Genomic DNA, 9,400 nt, shown 5'->3' with positions numbered 1-9,400 from the left:
TCAATCTATCCATCCATTTTCCAAACCGCTTATCCTACTGGGTCGCGGGGGGTCCGGAGCCTATCCCGGAAGCAATGGGCACGAGGCAGGGTGATTGAGATCAATAACATATGGAAATCATATCTTGAACAGACAAGCTGACCTAGGGCAGTCAATTTAAAATGATGGGTTTTGAAACATGAAGCTAAATCAGATAAATTTTATATCAGCCTTTTGAAAAAGAAAAAAAAATCCATCCATCAGTGCTTCAGTCTTCCAACTATTTGTCCATTACAGGGTCATGGGGTTGGGGTGGGGCAGGGGGGGTGGGGCCTCTCCTAGGCACCACAGGGCAGGGGAATTTCCTGTCCCGGATGCCTGTCCACCACAGATGACATTTAGAGTCCTTTAGGGACACTAATTCACCTATCTGAAGGCCTTCTGTATCAGAGGAAGAAACTGGATTATGTCCAGGAACATGCAGAACATGCAAGCTTCACAGCCACATACCAGTAATACCCACTGAGTCACAATTCCACCCCTCATTTTAATAGTGACTGATTTTACTTTTAAAAATGACTATTTCATTCACCGTTAAAATGAGTGCTTTATCCTCTGTTGTAAAATATCACCATGTTTTAAATGTTCTGTTTAAATTTCTGTATACCAAAGCAGGGCAGCTTAAAAATAGCATGTTTACTTTGCAGTCACTAGCATCTCGCTTGTTTCTTTCGCCCCTGTTGCCGCATCATTTTTAGGTGATAAATACAAAATCATTCGGTGTTGATGTTCTGTGCGTAAACAGCATCAAACGGTGTCGGGATGAGGTATGGAAAGCAGCCCCCTCATGTTCTGACAGTCACATCCTCTGCTCTGAACAGATTAGGCATTGTGTCCTTAGAGCCTGCATTTTTATCATGTTTTTTACGCTTTCATTTGATAAACTAATGCCAAGCCTACGCACAGAGAAAAGTTCATTTCAAGCCACATACTAGAGGTCTGTAGCTCGTTTGAAGTGTGTGTGTGTGTGTGTGTGTGGGGGGGGGGGGGGGGGTGAGCGGGGGCAGGGGGTATAACAGGAGCTGGGAACGCCTCCAGCTCATCCTGAGAATAAAAAGGTAGGGGTTTTGGGACCCTGTGCCTCAGCCAAAATTAGATCAAATAACTCCAAAAGGACAATTTTAGACCAAATATCTGCTATATAGTAATGCTTTAACTGGGATATGCAAGCAGAGCTCCAAGAGCTCCAAGGATTGTGCTGATGGTTTCCATTAGACTAAGGGTCGTGTCAAGATCTAATGATGGCTCTCTGGGATCCATTAGACAGAGGCTTGGGTTGAGTTCTAATGATGGCTCTCTGGGATTCATTAGACAGAGGCTTGGGTTGAGTTATAATGATGGTTCTCTGGGATCCATTTGACACAGGCTTGGATTGAGTTCTAATGATGGTTCTCTGGGATCCATTAGACAGAGGCTTGGATTGAGTTCTAATGATGGTTCTCTGGGATCCATTAGACAGAGGCTTGGGTTGAGTTCTAATGATGGCTCTCTGGGATCCATTAGACAGAGGCTTGGGTTGAGTTCTAATGATGGTTCTCTGGGATCCATTAGACAGAGGCTTGGATTGAGTTCTAATGATGGTTCTCTGGGATCCATTAGACAGAGGCTTGGGTTGAGTTCTAATGATGGTTCTCTGGGATCCATTAGACAGAGGCTTGGATTGAATTCTAATGATGGCTCTCTAGGATCCATTAGACAGAGGCTTGGATTGAGTTCTAATGATGGCTCTCTGGGATCCATTAGACAGAGGCTTGGGTTGAGTTCTAATGATGGTTCTCTGGGATCCATTAGACAGAGGCTTGGATTGAGTTCTAATGATGGCTCTCTGGGATCCATTAGACAGAGGCTTGGGTTGAGTTCTAATGATGGTTCTCTGGGATCCATTAGACAGAGGCTTGGATTGAGTTCTAATGGTGGTTCTCCGGGATCTATTAGACAGAGGCTTGGGTTGAGTTCTAATGATGGTTCTCTGGGATCCATTAGACAGAGGTGTGGGTTGAGTTCTAATGATGTTCTATGGAATCCATTAGACAGAGGCTTGTGTTGAGTTCTAATGATGTTCTCTGGGATCCATTAGGATGGTGATCCAAAAGATGATGTCCTGGCATCTATTAGATAGTGGCTTCTTTTAAGTTCTAAGATTGCATCACTTTCTACGGATGGTTAACCAGAAGCTAGTATCGAGGGCTAAGGATAGTTTACCAGGATCCATTAGACAGAGCCAAGTAGCGAGATCTAAGGATGGGTTACCAGGATCGGCAAGTTAAAAGACTGAATTGATCTCTGAAGGTTTACAGGGATCTCCTACACGAAGGCCATTACTGAATCATATTAAGGGTGATGTACTGAGGGTTTACCATCCTTTTTTAATTTGTTAAGCTTTATCAAATGGTTTTACACATTCAGAACTACAGCCAAACATGCAACTTTGATTATTCTGAATGCGCATCTCTGATGTTACACAGGACTCTGTACTTACTGCACTGAGGAGGATGATTGATTATGCAATATTTATAGCTAATGTAAGACTTCAAGTTGTTCAATAATTTATCTCATTTTCACAAGTCATTTTTCAAATGCTGCTGCGTGGAGTATAATTGAAGTTAAATGAATTCTTTTTAAAAGGGCACTCTGATCGCAGTTGTCATGGAGAGTAATAAATGACGTACATATGGAAGTAAACACTTTAACGAAGGAGGCGGGCAGGATTTCTCGCTATCGAGTTTGCTGCTGGGGAATGAGTCTGAATAGACAGAATCATGCTTTATCTCTAAAGATATATACAGAAGTCAATGTAGGAGTCTAACGTATCATAATTCCAGCCATTCCCAGTTCCCAGGTTTACCTCACTTGGTTTACATTCCTAGAAACATCTAAACATTTGGTCATTTTAATAGTAGACGTCTCAGAATACTGATGCTGACAAGCGCCATTCAGCCAGATTCATGTTGCACCAGCGGTCATCAGGAGGGCGGGGCTTCCGCAGCCCAACCAGCAAGTAGACACCCCCACTACGCCCCCACTCCCTCTGTCCTTCACCCCCTGTGCAGCCCCTGGCAGAACGTGCTCAGAGTTTATTCTGATCCACCGAACCCAACATCTGACCAAAGGTCTTAACACACTGTTTGTTTTCTTTTTCTATTTTTTACTTTAATCTAAATAGCTAATCATTATAAGCTGCTGCATGACATAACTGCTAAGTTATATTTGAAACAGCAGGATGCATTTTACCTGTGGGACAGGGATCTACAACTCAAATTATAATTAATTATGATTTGTGTTCAGTGCTACATCTTTCTTTCATAGCAGGGGTCTCCACCTCCGGTCCTGGAGAGCTACTATCCAGTAGGTTTTCTATCCTACTTGGCTTCTGATGAGCCACATCTGCTCCTGGTATTTACCTGAGAACAGATTCATCAGAAGCCAGGTAGGATTGAAAACCGACTGGACAGTAGGTCTCCAGGACTGGAATTGGAGACCCCTGCTATGAAAGATATAGCATTGAACACAAATCGTAATTAATCCAATGTTTTCAGTTTTAAGTCTATTTGTCGCAAACGTCACCTTCTGTGCTGTTTGAATATGACATTAAGTCAATGAAACTCCCCACTTCTCCCTGTCATTCTGACGTCCTTGTTATCACTGGGGAAACCCCAGCACTTTTACCAGCAGGGATCTCCGAGGATCACCCAGCGCCTTGTACGACCATCTGCTTTCTGGCAGTCCTGCCACACCCTTTCCCTTCTCCAGATGTTCGCCTGTTGCACCTTTTGGCAGTTAGCTACACTCATTTGCACCTCTTGTGTGAGGGTGTTAAATAAATCAAAAGCTATATTTCACCTTGTTCCATCACAAAATGACTACATTAAATGCAGAAACGGAAACGTCCAGCATGCCCACCTTTCCTGACACTCAGGTCCTAATGAAGAAAGCATTTTGTTGGTAGTTTTACTTTATTTAAAAGCTCCACTAATTTCACTGTGTTCTTTCTTTGTTATATTTCTCCCCAGTCCAAAACTTCTCAGTCAGAACTTTAAGAATTGCCTTTAAGTATTTATATATATTTTTGCTATTGCTGAAAGCAACACGAAGTGTTTGCTAGGAAACGTCTGAGCCACGGTGAGTGTTAGAAACTCAATGCCATACATCATAAGTGATACAGTTTTATGGAGAGAAGCTTATTAATATTCAGTCTGAAAGAGTTTATTCCAGCTAATTACCTAAGGGAAAATAACGAGATTTAAGAAGTGAAAAGAATTACCCTAACACTTTTGCGCCAAAGTATTATTACAATAGATAAGACATCATTTCCACAAGGAAGCTAAATTTTGTTTATCACAGAACTAATTTAAAAGCAGCGTCAAGAGATATTTTTAGCAAGAGGCGATAAAAATGTTCAAAGTTTCAGTAAACATCAACGTTTTATATAGCTATACTTATTTATTGGCATTCTACAGCAGTAATAGGCCTACATTGAAGCACTGAAAAAAAAACCTCTTGTGATTAAATTAATTCTGGAAGAGTGGGCTGAAATCTTTGATGTGTGCTCATTTTACGCCACGCGTACAAACCCTCATTTTTTGCATCTCGAGGAGCCGAATTTACTTCCTTGGGATCATCTCTGTTCTTTCGTATCGGAAAACATAGGAACGTCGCCCCTAGCAGTCTATCCAAATATCTGAGAATCCCCAAGATGATTCCACATCCTCCGCTGTTTTAGATATTGTGGCACCTCGTAGCAAAAATTTCACTTCTGTACACCACGTCGTCATATTTGAATGCTAGCTGGCTAGTTTAGACGCTCGTTGTTGTCTAACGCATCCACTGCCTTAATTTTGCATTCTACCAGCTAATGTTGAGCGGAAAATGAGTCATCCTCTTCAAGGATTGCAGATGAATACAAATCTTCATTAGCTGCCAATTCTGTGACCTTGTGAGACGAAACATGATTATAGCCGCCTTTATTTAAATCTGTTAGTCCAAAAACAAAATATAGGATTACAGATATAAAAAAGTAGAGCAATCAGTTTAGAATGAAATACTAATTAAAAACTTCAATTGTTATAAATAATAAATAATAATAGATATTATAAATATTAAGTAGACAAATGTTAACATTTTTCCATATATATATTTATATACACATACACACACACACACACTGTGTATACTGTATAACGATGCATCTGAGTCATTGTACATCAATACATAAATCGTGACCAGATATGACATTTCATGTGGCATCTGGAATCTTATTTTTGACGCTAAGGATTGGATACTGTTACAAACGGTTCATGCGATTATGGACCTACTGTGGAATCGGAGAGCCTGAGGTTGACCAGCAACAAAATCAGTTCTCCAGTTGACATAAGTGCCTCTCCTGGATTCTGCTCAGGTCCTTCAGGCCTCGGAAGGAGAATTGCTGACGTTTATTAGAACACCAAGCCCTGGGCTCCCGCTTAGCTGTGACGGTGACGCACATCGCAATGGCGATGTCTCCTTCATCGTCGAAGCAAACGTGTGTACGACATGCAGGCGTGTACTTCTTTTCGAGACTTTTGGCATATTTACTTAAGTACAGAAAACCGCAAAATTTATCTGGGCTGTCTGCAAGAGAATTACAAGGAGGTTTCATGGTATCAGCTGAAATGGCTAAAATCCTTAATGGAAATTGGAAATGTACCTAACTATCCAGGAGGTTTTTTAACACTGACTGTCTGAGAAGTCTCGAAATGTGGGGCTCAGCTAATTCTTAAAAACAATCAGCTTAATGATGTCGCCCCCCCCCCCCTCCCCATGTAACGCATGATAGACCATTCATGGCTTAAAAAAATACGAATGTCCGTTTATAGCATAAAGGCCTGAAATCAGAAGTAATTCTAAGGTGTAAGCAGATTCCCAAATGATAATAAAGTGCAGTTATTATCAAAAGGCCTTCCATGTTCAGACGTGGCATTAGTGTCCCTCCTATAGCTGAGTTTTATAGCTGTTGTAGCCGAACATCTTCTGCAGGACACAGTCGTCGTTTGGATCTGGAGGCCTTGTCAAATCATATCAGAGTCAGATGCTGACTGCGCTGATAGGAGATGATCTCTCTGCAGGTATTTGGAGTCAGAACCAAGTTTCTCCCATTCACCACGACCCAGCCAGACGTTGGTGGGGCACGGGGGGGGGAGGGGTGTAAGGATTATTATATATGCAAATCTCTGCACCACGGATGAGCAAAGACACCCTCTTACTGAACCAAAGTACTTTTGAGTGTTTGCACCATCAAAACCAAAGGTTTCTAAAGAACATCTAAAACATTTTATTCCCGAAGAGATTTTGTGTTAACCTCACTGCCGTGGGAGCAATCAGTTTATGTCGGATCTTGGAGACTATCCATAAGTCCACGGTTCTGGTGAACAGCAGGCTAAATTTGTCTGCGTGAGTTTAACCTTCTGATAGCTTTCTGTGATTTTTCACTTCTGTGTTTCGTATCACGCAGAATCACAATGTAAGGACTCCAAGCCTCTCATGGGAATCTGATCTGAGAGAAGTGTTTCATTTCGGCTGTGTTTTAATATCACTTTTGCCTCGAAGTGCTAAATACTGGTTGATAGTATGTACTCTTTGGAGATCAATGGAACAGTCAACAACTCTGGGGTGGGGGGGATGTGGGGTGTTTGTGGGAGGTCTGGGTTTCGTTCCAAAGCTTGCTTTGACGTCTTAGTTACCCGTTCTCAGAGCACATGCTGTAACCATGACAACTGTTGGTCTAAGTCAAGATATTTTTATTCTTGATCTAGATTTTTTTAACACCAATATTGTGATATTGTGGTAAAAGGCTTGATTATTCATAATTTTGTGAATATTTAAAGAATTTTAAACACAGAGAAAAAAGAAGGCCAAATTATATCTAAGAAATATTAAATATAAAAATAAAAATAAAAAATAATAAAATAAGTGCCATGAAAATGGTGGTGTTCATGATAATGCAACACATTTAGCTGTAAAAAGATTTTTTAATTTTATACGTATTGCTTTGTTGCTGCATAACTATAATTTGATTGGAATATCTTGCTTTAACAGAGAATTAGTATTCTTAGCCCCGATTGACTGCAATGAAGTCCAATTACTGCCAAGGGATAAAGTCCAATAAGGTCAACAGTGACCCTAGTTAATCCCACCTTTTCCCAAAATCCATTTATACTGTGCTTTTAAGCTTTGGACAGAGATTACCCGTGCCAATCCAAATCTCATCTAATACTGAACATGCATGCAATATTGCTAAGCTTTTTATGCATTTATTTTACAATTGCACTAAATTATTTTTCAGTTTCAATGGGTATGTGGGTACCAAAGTGTTTGCTTTAAACTGGCATTTTCTGTCATGGAATTGTGCCTTAGAAACATCGCTTCTACGACTCTTTATCCAGTTTTTTTGAGGCTGTCATACCAAGACTATGTTTATAACTTGATTAGTTTAGTTAGTGTACAAGTTCAGGATGGTCAACTTCTGATCCTAAATCCTTAGTCTAACCAGTCGGAAAACTTCATTATTCCTCTTGATGCGAAAACATTGAAACATATATAAAATATTATGAGCCCACGACTGGAAAATGTTGCGATATTATTTTATTAGTATCTCAGATTGTGTATACTTATTACAGGCAAGAGAAATATGGAAATATGGTGCAAATTTTGGAAAGAAGGTGGGAGTACTGGCAAATGGGCCTGTTGATTTATTGCACTATTGTATTCAGAAAGGCTAATATGTAGCAATGGTCCAAAACTCAAAGGGCCCCTTCTTATGTACCACTAGTTACGCATCTGTTACTATTGTTGTCTTTGAACAATTGTGATCAAAACAGCCCTGTCTGCATGGACGTCCTATGGAGAAGTACTGACGGCACCATGGCAGGAGGTTTGGGACCCCGGCAGATCTGTGAAATGTGCGTCTCGTGTGTGACACATGTGCTCTCTCTCTCTCTCTCTCTCTCTCCCTCTCCCTCTCTCTCTCTCTCTCTCTCTCTCTCTCTCTGGCAGCCGGCCGGTCTCGGAAGGCAGAGCGCAGAGGGGAAGCTCGCAGAGCGGCGTGTGGCAAAAGAGGAAGCCAAGCGACAAGCAAATGGCTGTCACAGACCCGTGCTGCGTCAGCGGCGAATGGGTGCCGAAGCAGACAGGAAGTGCAAGTGCCACGGAGAGTCGCACTGGCATCGGCAGCACACTGCCGCGGCCGCACTGGCTCCATGTGGGACTTAGAGCCGGACTGACGGCATAAAAACAGCCAGAATCTGTCCCTGTGGGACAGATCTATGTAGGTCATGGATCATGCATGTGCTTTGTTAAGTATAGCATGACTGTTATCTCATGCATGATTATAACCCATTTCACATGTCACACCTACCTATATTTAGCTATTAGTCATCAAAACAGAGAAAATATGTAAAATGTAGGTATTCCATATATAATATGTACAGTTTGTATGCACATATATAGTTAAATATAGTTTATATATATATATATATATATATATATATATATATATATATATATATATATATATATATATATATATATATATATATATATATATATACATACACACACACAACAGCATATTCAGTAATTTTTATATATCTCTGTGCATTTTCCATAATTGCTTATACAGTACAGGAGCCTGTTATTTGAATACTTCTGTTTCATATATTTATTGTACATTAATAAATGAATATATTATCTGAAGATTTTTTTCTTCCTTATGGCCAGTGATTTTTTGTAATGCTACAATTGAACACATACTCATTTACTTTGTGAAAGAAAGGCATACCTTTGGAACAGTTTTGTGTCGAAATAACAGATATAACAAAAAATGTGCACATGACCAAACAGGCTTTATGAATTTTTTCTTAATAAGTATTTCTCCGATGGCTAAATGAAAGAGGACTATTACCATTAACGAGAAAAGTGTCATGTAGTCGAAGGAATGAAATACTGGGTGGAGGTGGGGAAGAAAAAAACCTTGATTTTACCTGCATGCCAAATGTAAAGGACGCATATTATTAGCATCGGTATAATTCGGCTTATTAGATCAATAAGAGGAAATGCGTCCTTCATTCTGTGACGGGGGGGGGGGGGGGTGTATCGGTCCACTTCTCTGGACAGTCTTAATCCAACTGTGTTAATCCAATGTCACTCTATGGACACTGTGGCGGCTCCTCTCTTTGTGTCTATGCAACGGGAAAGAAAGGGTGAGAGACGGACACTAGCCATGAAGGAGGGAGGAGAGGTTGTAAGGGCCTGAGAGCCCATAGTGCAAGTGGCTCCTGTCAGTTCCAGACCACGCCCACGTCTCCCGGGTCGCCCTGCCATTGGTGCT

Source organism: Brienomyrus brachyistius, chromosome 8 (assembly GCF_023856365.1).
Source record: "Brienomyrus brachyistius isolate T26 chromosome 8, BBRACH_0.4, whole genome shotgun sequence".
In the NCBI taxonomy this organism is placed as follows: domain Eukaryota; kingdom Metazoa; phylum Chordata; class Actinopteri; order Osteoglossiformes; family Mormyridae; genus Brienomyrus; species Brienomyrus brachyistius.
The sequence above is the reverse complement of the archived record's forward strand: the minus strand, read 5'-3'. Positions refer to the sequence as shown.